This window comes from Bubalus kerabau, chromosome 7 (genome assembly GCF_029407905.1).
Source record: "Bubalus kerabau isolate K-KA32 ecotype Philippines breed swamp buffalo chromosome 7, PCC_UOA_SB_1v2, whole genome shotgun sequence".
Classification (NCBI taxonomy): domain Eukaryota; kingdom Metazoa; phylum Chordata; class Mammalia; order Artiodactyla; family Bovidae; genus Bubalus; species Bubalus kerabau.
The window spans coordinates 40,598,100-40,615,946 of NC_073630.1; the positions used below are offsets into that span (position 1 = coordinate 40,598,100).

The window sequence follows — 17,847 nt, forward strand, 5'->3', positions numbered from 1 at the left end:
TGAGACTCTTTGAAAATATTATATATACTTATTTATTCAAATCTTTTTGATTTGATTTAAAACAAGATTTGTCTCTTGCATTTCCCTCATCCAAAAATGGTACATCAGAAGAAAATGGTTGTGAAGATTTCTACAGTATTTTGCCTGTGGTATATTTCACTGCAGCATCTCCATGTATGAAAAATGAGAAACAAATGTTCAGTGGAAATTCCACAAGTAAGCAAGTTTTAATGTCCTCACTGATTGAATAAAATGTCATGGTTGCAGTCTTTTGTCACAAGGATCTCTTCTAGAGTGTCCTCTGAAGGTAACTTGGTAAACCCCATGGTAGCAGAGATCTATTTCATTTTGTTGAAACTCCTGACCAAGAACTTTTTATACTTTTAGCAATGAGGAAAAAATGTTTGTTGAATCATTAATGTTTATTGAATAAGTGAATTCATTTCATTAATTAATGCACTGAATTACACTTTCATTAATTTTATGTTAGTGGGGAAATGGGCATTAGCTATTTTAAATATTAAGTCATACATATTATTTAATGGTGAATGAATAGTATTTAACTTCTTTCCATGTTTCCTTAGCATGTGTCAGTTTTGCCTTGTAAAGGATATTAGTATAAGTATGGTACAGAATTTTGTTCTGAACAAACCTAAGGAGCAGTGCTGCATGGATGACTATAACCTTACTTCTTTAAAAGGTTGAGAAAGGGAAATGATTATTAAGGATCTCTGTGCTATTTTCTTTTGCATATATTATCTCTTTCTTTTTTTTTTTAAATTTTCATTTTTTGCTGCAATGTGGTACATGCAGGATCTTAGTTCCCTGACCAGAGATCAAACCTGCACCCCTGCAGTTAAAGTGCAGAATCTTAACCTCTGGACTGCCAAGGAAATCCCTCTATTATCTCATTTAATCTTTTTTGGGGGGGTGGAGTGGGGAGAATATTTGTGAATAGTACAGTGTAGGTGTTAAGAATATGGTCCCTAGAGTAAGAAAGACTTGGTTTTGATCACTTAATCTTAAAATCTATTCAAGGAAGCCTTTCTAATGATCATTTTTATAGATGAGGAAATGGGGCCTTTAAGTAGCTAATAACAGCAAGATCTAATCCAGACGCTTTTGACTTGAGTCTTTCTTCTATCTTACCATACCTCCCTAATAACAAAAGCAAAACTAATTCACTGCTATCAAACATATTAACATTCACCTGCAGAAGGCTTTCTGGTGGATGTGAAAAAGTCATCAGGACATGATCCAGAAACTGGAGTGGATGAATGAACATAATGGAGACAGTAACTGAGCATTTGTCACCTAAGACTAGGGTAGAGAACTAAATTATGTCCAAGCCAAAGGAGTATAACTGGGGAGCAAATGAGTGAATGCACAGAATAATGCTTTAAACTGCAGGGTTTAGATGATCACTTATGGAAGTCCAGTAAGTCAGTTTACCAATGACAAGCATTTTTTGAGAACCTAGTATATGTGTCTGTAAATGACACTAGGGTAGTGTCACTAGCAGGGTTAGTGGTTGATCTCCCTAGAACTTGGTCAGGAGACAAGGAAGAGAGGAAAGAGTTATACTGTTGGGGCCGGTGTGAGGAAAGCAGGAGAGACTCCATCTTGAAGCCTGTCATCCATCTTAAAGACAGGATGTGAACTGCGCCCGGAACCCTGCTCAAGAGTGAGGAAACAGTTGCTAGTGAAAACCAGGTCTCCTGGAGACTTCGCTCCCTACAGATGGCAAACGGAGATTGTAGTTGTGGTCAGGCTGCCCCTGTTAGATTAATCATGGAGACATCCTCCCTTGATGTATAATCATTGTTCCCCTCTCCCGGCCCCACCTCCCCCATTAACCTTAATTGTTTGTTCTCCTAGTACCTACTTGTAAAACTCAATCATATACAACAAAAAGATTGTTAACATGTAACCAGTCACGCGTGTGTATGTGTGTGTGTGTGTGTGTAAAACTGGGCCTCTCAAAAACATCAGGGTCCTTGTTGGGAACTGATTCCCCTTGGACCTGCTGGCATAATAAACTGTACTCCAGTCTTGAGTGTCCCCTGAGGTGTGTTTTGCAACTCAGGATTCCACAACATTTCCAGAAGGACATCAGTGTTGACCTAGACAGGTGAAGCAAAAATGTTTGGAGCCAACAGAGATCTAACCAGTGAAGTCACCGAACCTTGTTCACAAATCAGGGGTAGATTCTTTCAAGGACCAGGTGACTTATGTCATAGGAGGCAAGCGACCAAAGGCAGGACTGGTTACATATTTCGTGACAAGTAGTGTTGGTCGCTCAGTCGTGTCCGACTCTGTGCAATCCCATGGGCTGTAGCCTTCCAGGCCCCTCTGTCCAAGGGATTCTCCAAGCAAGAATACTGGAGTGGGTTGCCATGCCCTCCACCAGGTAATCTTCCCCACCCAGGGACTGAACCTAGGTCTCTCGCATTGTAGGCAGATTCTTTACCATCTGAGTCACCAGCTGGGTCCTGTGCAGCTGTACAGGTCGTGCCCCCGTATCCGGAGGGGAAATACTTTCAAAGCAAACGCGGCAAGTTAATGCAGAGCACGGGAAAAAGTAGGGCGCCCATTCACTGCATCCCAAGGCCTTCCTGCACTGAACAAGCAGCACTGTGGGTGGTGCTTGGCCCCAGGTGGTGACTAGGGCTGCTGCCTCGGACTCCTCAACCAGGTACACCCGGAGCAGCTCGCATCCTGGCTTCACAGGCAGAGACGAGAATAGCGGTGTGGGGCGCTCTCCTCAGTCTCAGGAAGGGGGCGGGAGGCTGCGCCCAGACCTGTAACCCCCGCCGCGCGCCCCTCCATCCCCCGCCCGGAGCCCCTGTATCTCCGACCCGGCGCCCCCTGCTCCACTGGTCTGGCGGCTGCGCCTCCGGCGGGCCTCGCGGAGACCCGGACCTGCGCCAGAAGACGGTCCGAACAGCTAGCTGCCCTTCCGGTCCTCCTTTTCCGCTTTGTCTCTTCTCGGGTTCCATCCACCCTAAGTCCTTTTCTCCTCTCCTCTCCCCGCCCCGCGGTGTCAATCTCCCTGGATTGACAGAGACCGTCGCCTAAATACCAAAGCTGAGAGAATCGCGCGCGGAGGCACTCGCTGGTCCCGCCTCCTGCCGGCTTTCTTTACTCTGTGCGCCCCGGGTGGGCTTGGCGGAACTGGCCTCTACTCCCCGACATCCTCCAGCGACTGCCGGGGGGCCGACTGTTTGGAAAGAGGATGGGGCTGTTGGCGGCGGGGAGGCGCTCATCTGCCCGGGAAAATAGCTGGAGAGGAGTGCGGGATGAGAGCTATGCCCCTGATAGTGTCCCCGCAACCAGCGAGATACTGTAGTTCCTCGGTCCTGGAGGTATGTTCCGGGCAGCACAACACAGCAACTGCTATGTATTAACTGTCTTTGCAGATAATACTGAAGAGATGAAAGGACTTGTCTGAGGTTTCAGACAAATCCTCATTCCCAGAAACTGCCCTGTTCCTAGCTCTTGCTTAAATGGTGGGCATAAGTGGCTATGTGTGTCCAAAGTGATACATTTTTGCTGTTTGGATGGCAGGATCCTGAAGAAAACCATTCTTTAGCTAGTCAGCGACCAAAGTCTATACTAAAGGAAGGATCAGCTCTCTAACTGTATAATGGGAGGAGCTGGTTTTGAGAGATTGTGTCAGCTGGCATGGCCATTTCTAGATAATACACACACTTTTGACTTTGGAGAGAGCAGATACTTCCCCAGAGAGCGACAGACAAATGGAGGGAACAGCTGCCTCCGCCGTATGTGTGTGTGTGTGTGTGTGTATGTGTCCTCAGTCGCCTCTGACTCTTTAACACCCCATGGATTGTAGCCTGCCAGGGTTCTCTGCCCATGGAATTTTCCAGGCAAGGATACTGGAATGGGTTGCCATTTCCTTCTCCAGGGATCTTCCAGCCTAGGGATAGAACCCTCATCTCCTGCGTCTCTTGCATTGGCAGGTGGATTCTTTACCACTGCACCACTTGGGAAGCCGCCTCCACCCTAGCAGAGTCTCAGTTCCAACCCATGGCTAGTTTGATAGGACTTCTGTACAGGCTTTAACTCCTGCAGATAACAAAATAAAAAAAGTTACTGCCTGAGGGTGCAGCTAGGGATTCAAACACAGCCCTATTACTGCAAATTTTTCCACAACAGAAGTCAGGTAAGGTTAATAAGCACTTATATATTAAGAATTAGGTGGAAAAAAATTTCAGAAGGAACTGAGAATGCTGCAGTTGTTCATTGAAAGCCAGGAGGAATAGAGTAATCGGGAAATGTGTCAGGCTCCCTCTGTCCATTCTCCACATGCTGATCACCACATACTCATGTTTGCATTCTTTCAAGCTCACCTCCCAGATAATTTAAAACACTTCAGCATTGCATTAAAAAAAAAAAAAAAAAAAAGCCCTTCCTTCCTGGTCTAGTCCCTGCCTCTACTCCCATGTCATTTTTTCTAACTTGCCTTCTTAAACTTTATCCCAGCCTGTGTACGTTCTTCTCTTTCCCTGTAACACAACCCCACTTCTTTCCCAGGTAAACTTCAAGTTCAGATGTCATGTCCCATCGGATGTTTTATTCTGCCATTCCTTCAGTCTGAATGTCCCTTCCATTTGGTCCTCTGCCATCCAATATTTACGTCTATTCTAACAGCTGTTACCCTGTATCAGAACTCTGTTTCCTTCCCTTTCTTCACCATTAGGGTGAATTCTTTGAGGGCAGGGGCTAGGTCTCTTTCCTAAATAATCCTAACAGCACAGTAGGCGTTTGGTAAAGTTTGGAATGCATGAATGACATGCTTAAAATAGAGAAGTTATTATCTCATTCCTGAACCTTATCTTAGTGCTTGAGTGTACACCCTTCAAAAATGATGAATCATGGAAAGAATAAAAATGCACTGTGTTACTAAGAAATGAAGCCTTAAGGTTTCTAAAATTACAACCAAAGTGGGCAGGTGGGCCCAGCACCATTGTATGAAGGTCTTATTCAGTCAGTTCTAGCAAGCTAGGATGGCACAGCTGAGAAAGTACGGCAGTGGTACTTGAAGTAGGAAACAATAATAATGTAAGAATATCCAAGTCTAAGGGTTTTAGTAGGTCCTGCAACGTCTTTACACTGTGATATTTCCCTGATGCTAAACATAGGAACTAAAAAGCCTCTTGATGAGGGTGAAAGAGGAGAGTGAAAAAGCTGGCTTAAAACTCAACATTCAGAAAACTAAGATCAAAAACAAACAAACAAAGATCATTGAATCTGGTTCCATCACTTCATGGCAGATTGATGGGGAAAAAGTGGAAACAGTGACAGATTTTATTTTCTTGGGCTCCAAAATCACTGCATACGATGACAGCAGTCATGAAATTAAAGACACTTGCTCCTTGGAAGAAAAACTATGGCAAATCTAGACAGTATATTCAAAGGCAGAGACATCACTTTGATGAGGGTAAGAGGAGGAAGGTGTGGCAGAGGATGAGATTGCTGGATGACATCACCAACTCAATGGACATGAGTTTGAGCAAACTCCGGGAGATAATGAAGGACAGGGAAGCCTGGAGTGCTGCAGTTAATGGGTCACAGAGTCAGACATGACTTAGCGACTGAACAACAACAAAACATAATGAGAAGCTTGTCTACTGCCAAAGCCTAAAACCAAGTTCATTGAAGAGAATCCCTGCCTCAAGGTTTCAATTTGGAAAGTCAGAGAATAGTAGAATTTTCTAATAGTAAACCTCTTATTTTCAAGGTCACACAGTTTATTAGGTGTTAATCCAGAAATTGTTCCAAGCTGTACCCCATGGGGCTTCCCCAGTGGCTCAGCGGGTAAAGACTCCTGCAATGCAGGAGACACAAGAGAGGGGGGGTCGATCCCTGAGTTGGGAAGATCCCCTGGAGGAGGGCATGGCAACCCACTCAGTATTCTTGCCTGGAGAATCCCACGGACAGAGGATCCTAGCGGGCTACAGTCCATATGGTCACAAAAGAGTCAGACACGACTGAAGTGACTGAGTGTATACCCGTAGGTCATTGTGCAGTTTTTGAGGACAGGGCCTAGGTGGTTTTACTCAGTCATGCACACACACAGCACCTGTCACAGTCCTGCCACAGTGGGCACTCAGCTTGCTGAATGAAGGAAGAAACGAATAAATGTGCTCTACCATAGGGGTGTAGATGAGACGGAAAGGCACTGTCATTTCTCCAAAGATGGAAGGCTTTAGAATCTGGGGGAAAATAAATATTTACTTTGAAAATAAACTTATCAAAGTAAAGGCAAAGAACTATTTTAGATGTCACAAACATCTATGTTAAGTTGCTGAATCAGTTGTTACTATTTCAGAGGATGATGGAAACTTATCTTCTGAAATGTTGGCTTATCTGCATAAGAGGGGTCAAAGCAAAATGGTCCAGTCTGGAGTTTCCTGAATCCTGACCTCCTTACCTGAAAAACTGAGCAGTTATTTGGCCCAGTTATTTAACAGATGACTCAATTTTGTCATTTGTAAAATGGGGATGATTATACCACATGGGTTGTTGAGAGACATTAAATAGTTAATACACAACCTATGAAGTAATTTGTATCCCATTTTCTGCCACTATTTCCTATTTCTCTAGGTGTCCTTTTGCCTTTCACTGTGGCATAAAACATCTCTGTTTTTTCTCTGTCCGCTTCTGTGCTTTTTTCCCTCTCACTACCTTTCTGCTTTTTTCTTTTTTACTATCTCTCTCCCTAACCAAATTCTTCTTTTTTTTTTTTTCCTTTGGCCATATGAGGAATGTTAGTTCCCTGACCAGGGATGCATTCCTCTCCCTATGCAGTGGAAGCACAGGATCTTAACCACCAGATGGCCAGGAAAGTGCCAATTTCTTCTTAACATTCTCATAGTTTTTCCTCACTCACCTAAAAAATGACTGACGGCTATGAACTTCAGTAAACTTATAAAATAAGAAAGTTAATAATGACTATTAAAACACTATTTTCTTTTCCCCAAACTGATTTCTCATCTCTGCCGTGCTTATGCATATGTTTTTTGTATTTGAAAATCAGTGAATATGTTCATGCTAATTTAGCTCTGATTTTCTTCACTTAATATAACTTTATACTGAAAGGGTCAGGATATGTCCTTCTCCAATATGCCCCTTTGGCATGAGGATTAATTTGAGCTGAATGCAATTAAGAATCAACAGATGCAGAAAGAAGCCTTCTCAGCATTTCCCTTATCTGATTAAAAAGCAGAAACTTCTGAGAAATGAGGCTGTCATAAATTCCCTCTTCAGGATGGGCTTATTCCTAGGAGAGAGATAAAAGTAAATATACCGTAAATCTCTCTGGGAGTTTCATGGCCATGAAGACAGAAAAGACCACTTGCATTTTCACAAACCAATATTATATCAAACTTTGTCTCTAGTTTATTCTCCTAAAAATCCATTTATCTTTCCTACAGAAACTCACTTGTTCTTTCCATAGAAGATTTTTCTGCATTTCCTTTCTTCCCCTGCTAAGTTAGGTACATAAGCTTCTGTCTTTAACCAGTGAGCTACTAGCTATTTCCGTATGAATAAGCCCTTTTTTCCTCCTTTTGTCTTTTGTCAGCTTAATTCAGAGGTCCCCAGGGAGGAAACCTAAGCGGGCAGAGCAAACATTTTTCCTCCCATATGCCATGATCAGTTTAGACCGTACAGTTGTTGTTGATTTTTATGACTATGGTTCATATACCACAGTTTGCCACATTCCTCTCTCATGGGCACATTGATTGATTCTGATTTTTTTACTCTTTAAATATATCCTTCCTTTATGACACTTTCCCTTGCCTTCTCTACTTCATAGATATATACAAACATACACATGTGTAATTATGTAAATATATAAAATTTACTGCATTTGTTGTCTAAATCTTCAGTTTTTGAGTCATCAGGCAGTGCTTCCCTCTTGAGAGTCTCTCTTTATAGAGGTGATCAAGGCACCAGTCATAAACTATTGTACCTAGATTTCTTAAACTCTAAATATTTATTAACAACCATACCAACATGGGAGGCAATAAAGAGAGGTGGGGTTGGTTGGTTCAGTAAAAATGATTGCGTTGATTTGAGTCCCTCTTCTCTCCTAGAGTTTCTTGTGCTGCCAGTTCAGTACATAAATAACATGTATGAAGAATTTACAAGAAAAATCTGTCAGGATTACTGCTTTTCTGCTGTGGTGTTTGGCTTTTAAAATTTTTAAAGCACCATGGAAGCAGATTTGGTGTTTCAAAGTTCTGCCACAAGAGTGATTTTAAGTAATGTTCATAGCCTCTGTTTATATTATCGTATGGTTTATAATTATGACTGTAAGTCTCAGTTAAATGATTACCATGTGAACAGCACCATACTGTGGGACTACAAAAGCCTAACATGTGGTCTTTAACTCTGGAGGAGCTTATAATTGGCAAAGTGAGAAACACAAACTATGAGTTCTGAGGTACTTGTACATAGTCATTGACAGTCTTGATAATAAAAGTATGCAGCATAGGATTTTTGACTCTTTATAAACAATACTGTCCTGAGTTTGCTTCTAAACCTTAAAGAAAATTTGGAGCAACTTTTCCATACCCTGGAACAAAGGAATAGATCATCATAAATTTGCATGGATGGATTCTGGAGAATTCTGAAGACTCCATCATAAACCAACACAGGTTGGAAAACGAAACAAGTTTTGCATAATATCAAAGGTCCTTCCACCATTTTCAAATAACTGACCTAAGCACTGCTGTCTGTTACAGCCTTTCAGAGCACTGAGGAATGGTTAAAGTCCAGGGAAAAACAAGACTGTGAAAATATTTGCCTGGGGACCATCTTCTCAACCTCCCCACCTCGATAATTTGGATTAGCTTCCTCCCTATTCCATGCCATGGATTCTAATTAGAAAAAAGTCTTCTCTAGCTGAAGGACTTCATTGTTCTTTGATTTAGAGGATGAGGCTGGCTGAAACCTTTCTCACTTTCCCTATTCCAAAGTGTTCAGTATCTACTCAAACAAAATTGGGAATTAAACTCTATGTACATTTAAGGGATATACATATTTGTGAAAGATAAAAGAGGCCTCCAAGAATTAGATAGGATTTTTACTACACCTCTTCACCTGGACATAATGCTTCCTTTATAAGAAATAAGGGATCGTCAGTGGTTCTTTGCCTTTATAAAGAAATAGCTGGGGATTTCACAGAAGTTCCTAGGAATGATTAGCTTATTCCCAGTTGCTTGGAAAATAGGTGATCCAGGACAAGATAATATGCATTGTTAGATAGTGTGCCCAAGTCAATAGAAGGGATTCCATTCAAAAAGCTGCCTTCCCGTATATTTTATCTTATTTAATAACTTTAAACCAAAGGTGTTCAAATCTTATTTCACAGAACCCAGTGAGTCCTTAAACATTTTGTTCTGACTTTTTGTTTGTGGATTGGTGGATATCTTTGATTTTAAAAATACACAAATATATTTTTGTGACAATTTGTGAATTGATTAATATATTTTATCAAGTTCCTACTGGTATACTAGGTACAATCCTAGGAACTAAGGCTCTGTCAATGAACAAAGCAAATAAACATTCATACCCCCATAGAGCTTATATTCTAATGGAATCAGAAATACAGATATAATAAGTAAGGAAATTACATAATATGTTAGAAGGTAATAAGTGCTAGTAACAAAAATAAGATATGGCAGATCAAGAATGCTAGTAGGAGGAACTGCAATTTTTAGTTGGTCAGGGTAGTCCTCATGAGAAGTTACCATTTGAGGAAAAACTTGAAGGAAGTGAAAGAATGAGCTAAATAGATGAATAGGGGAAGAATTGCCCAGAGCAGCTAGGTCACTGGCCAGGAAGTGGGTCAGTGTGTGTATATTTGAGCTATAACAGAGATATGTCTCGCTATATTACAATTAGTAAAGGGGAACGTGAGGTCAGAGTAGGGGTGGAAGATACATATTGTAAAGGTGTTTGGCTTTTACTCTTAAGAGAAATAGGAAAATAGATGAATATATTGTGGGAAGTATTTAAACAATAGATATATGTATTTTCAAAACAGTATCTCCACTTCCTAAACCTATACTTCCCAGACATTGCTGCCATTTGGGGTCATATCTTTCTAAAGGTTTTTCTCCATGATTACATGCATAGGTGGGTACAAATAGAAATACACAATTTTGTTTCGTGAGGATATGTGTGTGTGTCTCTGTCTACATGTGTGCATTTTAACATAAAAAATAAGGTCACTCAGTTGTGTCTGACTCTTTGCGACCCCATGGAATATACAGTCCATGGAATTCTCCAGGCCAGAATACTGGAGTGGGTAGCCATTCCCTTCTCCACGGGATCTTCCCAACCCAGGGACTGAACCCAGGTCTCCTGCATTGCAGGCGGATTCTTTACCAGCTGAGCCACCAGGGAAGCCCAGTGAACTTATATTCACTGGGGAGGTAGGAGACAGGGGACCTCTGGGTCAGACACAGTTTCCCAGGGGGTGCAGTGGTAAAGAACCCACCTGCAATGCAGGAGACGCAGGACACGTGGATTCAATCCCTGGATCAGGAAGATCCCCTGGAGAAGGAAATGGCAACCCATTCCAGTATTCTTGCCTAGGAAAGCCCATGGAAAGAGGAGCCTGGCAGGCTGTAGTCCATGAGGTGACAAAGAGTTAGCCACAACCGAGTGAGCACACACACAGGACCAGATATCAGGTGTTTGTCAAGCAGAGTAAAATTCAAGCTTTGTTCTCACCCAGACACTTCAAGGACAAAGCTAGTGGCAAAAGCTGAGCTCTGCTAAAGTAAAGAGATAAGGTGCCCACTCCTGAGGTCAAGGAAGACTTCCCTGTCTACACATGTACAGGAAAGCTTCTTGGGGGTCTAAAAAGGGAGGGGTCCCCACCCCATAAGTGTGGACATGCATCCATAGGCCTCTGCAGTGGGATCTATCTTAGAAAAATATTGTGCTCCGCAAGGACTCTCTTGGAGAGGGTCCTAGGACCAATCAGATGTGAAGAGAGAAACAAGATGATTGGTTAAATATATACAAAGACCCGGAAGGACCGCCCTATATAAGGGATTTGCAGCACCTTCTTAACTGTGCTCCTCCTCGCTCAGGATGCCTGCACTCCTCTCCGGGTGTGTATCTCTGCCTAGTTTCTGACTTCCTGCACTCCTCATGAGAGAGGATGCCCGGACCCTTTCTCTCTGGATGTGTATCTCTGCCCTGCTTTTGACATAAATTAACAAACAGTTTTTCAGTGTGCTTTCCCATACATTGTGTTGTATCTCTAATAACAAACTTTGCACATGTTTTTACAGCTTTTGCCTTCTTGAAACAGTCTTGCTTTCAAATCAGGGAAAACCAAAGGGCCATTTTGCTTCTAGCCTCTAGCCCCTGGCAGTCTAATGGCTAGGATTCCTAGTTTTCATCCAGGTTACCCAGGTTCAATTCTTGGGCAGGGAACTAAGATCTCTCTTCAAGACCACTCACTGCTCTTCCTCCAAGATCAATATTCTTGTGTTAATTAGCATCTTGTTTTTTATAATTGACGTGTCTTGGAGACCTTTCTTTGTCATGATAGTACACATATTTCTATTTCACTCCTTTTTAACTATTACATAATAGTCTATTGTACACATATGCTACATTTTGTTTAACCATACCTTTATTGGTAAATGTGTGTGTGTGTGTGTGTGCTCAGTTGCTTGGTCATGTCTGACTCTTTGTGACCCCATGGTCTGTAGCCCACCAGGCTCCTCTGTCCATGGCATTTTCCCAGCAAAAATTCTGGAATATTTAAGTTCTAATTTGCCTCGTTGCTTCTTTCCTTTCCATGTTGAATTACTATTGTCTTAATATTACATTTAATAACATAAAATTACGTGTTGCATGAAACACAGGAGGAAACTTAAAAATTAAATTTGTGTTACCTTCTCTCAGAAAAGCAGTGTTTCTTAAATTAGAATCATTTAGACTTACCTTAATGGAAACAATGGCTTCATTTACTTCTTAGGCAAGGACTTATGTAATGTTTATTGTTCTGGAATAAATGGCAATTATGAGAGTTTGAGCCCAATTATTCTGAGCTTTGCCTCCCTGGTGGCTCAGGTGTTAAAGAATCCAACTACAATGCGGGAGACTAAGGTTCGATCTCTGGGTCGGGAAGATCCCCTGGAGAAGGGAATGGCAACCCACTCCAGTATCCTTGCGTAGGAAATCCCATGGACAGAGGAGCCTGGCAGGCTACAGTCCATGGGGTCGCAAAGAGTCAGACACAACTGAGTGACTAACACTTTGACATTTCGACTTGCTATGAGTTCACTTAATCACCTTAACTGAGTTGACCATGGGTCTTTATCAGTAGGGAGTAAGGATCCATTATCCACGATCTGCAATCCATTGACTGCCTGACCTGTGCTTAGGTATGCACCATAGAGAGGAAAATTAGCACTTGATTCCAAAGAGGACTTCTGGCAAGGTTGATTTAGTAATCAGCATTTCAGGTATCTCTTAATATTGTTATGTCAACTCTAAGGAATGCATTATTGTTACCGCAGGTTTATATTGAGAAGTCTTGGATTAAAAAAAAAAAAAAAACACGTCACGGCTGGTAAAGAATGGAGCCAGAAGCTCTTAGTATATGTCATATTTTGTCACTTGACATGCTTCATGTTTTCAGAATATGAAATACCTGTTTAATGCAGCCTTAACTTCCTATTATACTTCTGGGTTAGGAAAGAGAACATTAGAAGGATGGTGTGTTCCAAATAAAACCCCTCTCCAAATCCCTAGTGGGCTTTTGCAATGCAACCTAACATTGTCTGTGCTCGGTTTCTTTCACTTCCTTTCTGAATTAGTGTTATCTTCCTGCTTGCACTCTTTTGCTAGAAGGCAGAGCTTGTAAAAGGAGACCACATTATGTCAGACGTAGCAGAAGACAGGAAGTTTACACAGAAGAAAACTGTTTGCTCAAATTGCTTTAAATAGTCCTTATTAAAGTTGCAGTTAGTGTCAGAGATACTGTCGTCGGGATTCTATCGCACAAAAAGGATATCTCTGACACGTGAATTTTTCCTTTTCCCATCTCCTTGCCAGGAACGCCAGAAAAAGATCTCAGACTGGTTAGAAGCATTAGGTTGTCAGTTTGAATCCGAGTGATGGAGAAGGAACTGTGGTTAATAACCAGCTAACAATGGAGAAAAAAGGAAGTCAATTAGATATGAGAACTGGACATTTTCCCAAGACTAGCTTGTTTGGAAAGCCTCAGTCTTTCTGGTAGTTGCAGGGGGCTGATAAGGTTCCTCTCTGATACTTTCTCTTGTGCCTTGAAAGATGGCAGGAAGGGAAGCTCCTGGACTGTTAATAGATGCGGCTCTTGCTTGAAGTTTCTATGAGAAAGCCGACAAGAGTCGAAATCTTCTCTGTATCCCCACTGCCTCTCTACAGAGGTTTGGGCTGTTTTCCTTCCAACATCACAGATCATAACTGAGGTGAGTTGTCTGTTTTTGTTTTTCAAATGTTCGTACTGAGTGGAGAGTCTTGATTCTTTTTCGGTGTGTGCTTTAATGAGTGTGTCATTTTAAAATGGTACTTCTCAAACTTGAATGTGCATACGAACCTGAAGATCTTGTTTAAAAGCAGCAGAATTCAGTGGATCTAGGGTGGCTTGAGATTCTGCATTTCTGAGGAGTGCCCAGATGACCTCAGTGCTGCTGGCCCATGAAACAGAGTAATAACAGCTTAAAACCTTCTAGGTTTATTGCTCTGTAGGGCAAGCAGTTGGGAGATGTTGGCAGAATAAAGGTGTCTGGCTGAGCACATGATTTGTGTAGAGCGCCTGGAAGGAAAATGAGACACTGTCAGTGCCCAGATTGACTTGCTTTGATGGACTAGCTCAGAGTTTTGGGGGTTGTGTTAAATAGTTCCTAGATGTGGTAAGCCATGTCACCCCAAGTGAGATAGAATGTTGGTCTGCTCCTTAGATTGCATGGACCACTTTGAGCAGAGCCAGAAATATTTTTGCAGTTTGGGGAATAGTAGTCATATCATGCCTTAACTGGGGTAACTAGTGGTCACTTGAATATTTCAGCTTCGATTGAAAATTATGCATCTAGAAAAATAACTGATGTCTTCCTCCTCCCATTTGGAGGTTAAGGTTGTGAGGCATATGCATCTATGATATGATTTAAAGTCAATTTGAGTAAGGAATATAATTGATATGTTTTATCATCTTGTGAGAGTATTCCTCTTTAAATTGAATAGCTCCCTGCCCTAAATGGTACGTATTTATCTGAAAGTTGCTTTTAATCCAAAAGTGCCAAGCCAAGAAGGAAAAAAATAAATAATAGGAAGTGTGCCTTGCTGAGGGTAGAAAACAGTAGTGGGATAAAAACAGGGAAAGAAAGGAAAGTGATGGCCGTGGAAGTCAAGTTTGCGAAATGAATAAAAGAAACCCCAGCCTGAAAATAGGATTCTTTTTCCCACATGCATGGGAGTTTTTCTAGAGTGGTAGTTTGTGTCTTCCTCAGCTAGAGAAATGTGCTTAAGATAGAATAGGCAAATTAAAATTTGTGTTGTTTTAAAGTACATGCTGAAACTATTTGTCATTGAGTCAAGGATAGTCAGTGGAATCAAAGGTCAGTGGCATGAACAGACCTGGTGAGGCCCAGTATGAATCCATTTAAACCATCTCAGACAGAGGGGAATTGCTTCTGTTTGAAATAAGCTTCAGATAACTGTCCTTTCTATTATGGAGTATAACAGAGGAATTACATACAAGTTTAACAACCTATATGGCTACTGTTCTGACCAATCAGAACAGTAGCTACTGTAAACAGCCCATATAATGGCAAACCACTTGTAGGCAGTAAGAAGTACATGGGGTTGAACATCAGCCTAAGCTAGGTTTTCATGAACTTTTATTGGGGGGAGAAATTGTAAAGCTACATATGAGTTCAGAGACATATAACCTATAACATATTCAGAGTTCAGAGACAGCATCTGTCTAGCATCTGTCAGCACGTTAGCCCTGTTCTCTCCAGTGAGGCCACTTCCCTGTCTTTCCAAGCCCAGAGCAACCTTTCATTCTGGCTGTGTATCTCCTGCAACCTTCACTAAAGAAAGTAGGGTTCTCTTAAGTCATTGTAGGTGACTCAAAAGTCCTATCCATTCCCTGAGTAGAGGGAAAATGCCTATACTCTTTTGTAAAGAGATACTGCAGAAAATGAAATGATCACCATGCTATCCTTCCATACAAAGCATCGTCACATACTTTACCTTGCTTGATTTTTCACAACTATCATGGGGATATGTCATGTCAAGGGGATTTTTGTTTTTACCTATAATGGAGGAAAATGAAGTTCTTGTTAAGCGATTTGTGAGAAGGCACACAGCCAGTTAGTGGGTGTATTGAAATTAAACTCGCTTGTTTGCTCTAAGTTCAGGTTTATCCTGTACTTTTCTTCATCTTCCCAAGCATCCCCTCAAGACCTATGACAGCCCTTATTGTTCTCTACTAGAGTTCATTGGCTTTCCCTGTAAAAATTTGAAACCTTTGTGCCTTAAAAAGAATCCTTTTTCTACTTGTTTTGTCAAAATTTTTAGTGTGTTTGTCACAACCTTTATATCCATTAAAACCTTTAGTTCCCAGGGGTAAACATTTTAGAGGAGGGCTTCTAAACTTTATTTTGACTGAAAATTACCTGGGGAGTTTGCTAAAACACAGATTTCTGGGTCCTAACTTGAGAGAGCTGATTCAGTAGATCTAGGACTAGGCCTAGAATTCACATGCCTAAAAGCTGCCAGGTGATTTTAATGCTACCAACCAGAGAGCATGCTTTGAGACTACAGGCATAGCTTCAGTCAGTATCTTGAAATAACACATTTCTGGTTTAGATTCCACATATGTGATATCATATGGTGTTTGTCTTTCTCTTTCTGACTTATTTCACTTAGTGTAATAATCTCTAGGCTCATCTGTGTAGCTGCAGATGACATTATTTCATTCTTTTTTATGGTTGAGTAGTAGTCTATGGTATATGTGCACCACATCTTCTTTATGTCTTCATCTGGACATTTAGGTTGTTTCCATGTCTTGGCTATTGTGAATAGTGCTGCTAGGGGTGCATGTTTCTTTTTAGATTATAGTTTTGTCTGAATATATGCCTAAGAGTGTCCGACTCTTTGTGACCCCATGAACTGTAGCCCACCAGATCCTCTGTCTGTGGGATTTCCCAGACAAGAATACTGGAGTGGGTTACCATTTTCTTCTCCAGCAGATCTTCCTGACCCAGGGATCAGACTCTCACCTCTTACATCTCTTGCATTGGCAGGAAGGTTCTTTCCCACTAGCGCCACCTGGGAAGCTCCAATGGTGGGGGGTGTAAAAAAAAAACTCAGATGATCAAGAGGATATATTAGTAAATGTCACGAAGCCTCCTTCTCCAGGTATCCCATCAATGGGTCCATATACAAAGTAGCCATGGCAGCATAGAAGAAAGTGTGAGCTAATAATAAAGTTTTCACTTCCCTAAGAGGCTGCTGTTCTTGTTTTTCAGTTGCTAAGCTGTGTCTGACTCTTGGTGACCCCATGGACTGTAGCCCACCAGGCTCCTCTGTCCATGGGATTTTCCAGGCAAGAATACTGGAGTGGGTAGCCATTCCCTTCTCCAGGGATCTTCCCAACCTAGGGATCAAACCCAGTTCTTCCACATTGCAGGCAGATTCTTTCCTGGCTGAGCCACCAGGGAAACCCACAGCATTGGGTACATGCCTTAAACCAGCAGCCAGTAATACAGAGCCAGAACGTGTGGCTGTGGGGAACACTGAGAGAAATAATTCCTCCATCCACACTGGCTGCCTAGGTGCTTCTCTCACATGCTAGACATACTCCTGCCTCCATTTCCTTTGCCTAAATGTTTTCCTCTGGTCTATTTAAAATTGCAAAACCTTCCTTTGCCTTCTAGACTACCACTTCCTTCACCATGTGCCTCTCTCCAGGACTTCTCACCTCTAACATACTAGACTATCTAGATTGAGTTACTGTTTATTATCTGTCTTCTTCCAAGACCAGGGTTCTGTTTCATTCACTGTTCTATCCTCAATATCTAACATTGTGCCTGAAACATGCCTTGTTGGTGTTTAGTCGCTAAGTCGTATCCGACTCTTTTGTGACTCCGTGGACTATAGCCTGCCAGGCTCCTCTGTCCATGGGATTTTGCAGGCAAGAATACTGGAGTTGACTACCAATTCCTTCTCTAGGGGATCTTTCTGACCAGGGATCGAACCCATGTCTCCTGCATTGGCAGGCAAATTCTTACCACTGAGCCAACTGGGAAGCCTGTGCCTGAAACATAGTAGGTAGACCAACTACATAAATACCATTAACGTTCTTGGAGAAGAGCAAACAAATGTCTCTAGTGTCTCTAGAGAAGTTCAAGGTAGGCGGAGATCAGCATGCTGGGAAAATCACCTATGTGTATACTGAATTCACTGAGAGGTAAGATAGAAGTAGTGTTTGTTAGAGAGAGCAGTAGTGTCTCAGTTACTGATAAATGGGAAAAGAGGTCACAGAGTCCAAAGATAGCAGCAGCCATGGAAAGTAGCCAGTGATGAAGTCTGGTGACCTGAAACTCAAAGCTGAGATTTGGGAGAAGTGAGTAGATGATCCACTCTGGGATGTTCACATTTTGCAGTGATTTCTTCTCTCAAAATAAACAAGATCAGAATGTGAAATTCTCCATCGTAACCTCAAGGAAAGCACTTTTGCTTCTATAATGACTTTTTATGCTTTAATCACAAGAGGGCACCAGAGTCTAGCAAAAGATCACT

General features: G+C 41.8%; 1 protein-coding gene across 1 annotated transcript in view; it reads left to right on the forward strand.

The window, feature by feature from the left end:
• The first annotated feature begins 3,224 nt into the window (after window positions 1-3,224).
• ABCG2 (ATP binding cassette subfamily G member 2 (JR blood group)) overlaps window positions 3,225-17,847 on the forward strand; it is a 123,704-nt gene continuing 109,081 nt past the window's right edge. The window contains exon 1 of the mRNA XM_055588074.1: window positions 3,225-3,365. The gene's annotated coding sequence lies outside the window, so the exon portion shown is untranslated. The remainder of the gene's footprint in view (window positions 3,366-17,847) is intronic.